A 435-nucleotide genomic window follows, 5' to 3' on the forward strand; every position below is an offset into this window, starting at 1 on the left:
TCATTGGCAAGAAAAGTCCATTTATTGTTACCCTTGCCTTCGGAAGCCTAATTACTCACTTTTAATGGTTTTATAATCTAAAAACTAATTTTAGGTTGAATATTTTTACATTTTTAGTTAAAACAAATTGTAATTGAACATCCGCATTAGGAAAAGTTAGGAAAAAAACCTTTCATTGATAAGAAAAGTCCATTTATGGCGTAAGCCATTAAAAGCCTAGTTACTCGTTTTAAATGGTTTTATAATCTCATAATTGATTTTAGGTTGAATTCTTCTACATTTTTTGTTAAAATAGATTATAATTGAATGTTTGCCTTGGAAAATGTGAGGAAAAGGTCATTCATTGATGAAAACAATCTATTTATAGTCACTCATGCCTTTGAAAGCATTATTACTTACTTTAAATGGTTTTATAATCTCATAATTGATTTTAGG

Source organism: Theobroma umbraticum, unplaced genomic scaffold (genome assembly GCF_002168275.2).
Source record: "Theobroma umbraticum cultivar Fairchild unplaced genomic scaffold, ASM216827v3 scaffold_743.0, whole genome shotgun sequence".
NCBI classification, from domain to species: domain Eukaryota; kingdom Viridiplantae; phylum Streptophyta; class Magnoliopsida; order Malvales; family Malvaceae; genus Theobroma; species Theobroma umbraticum.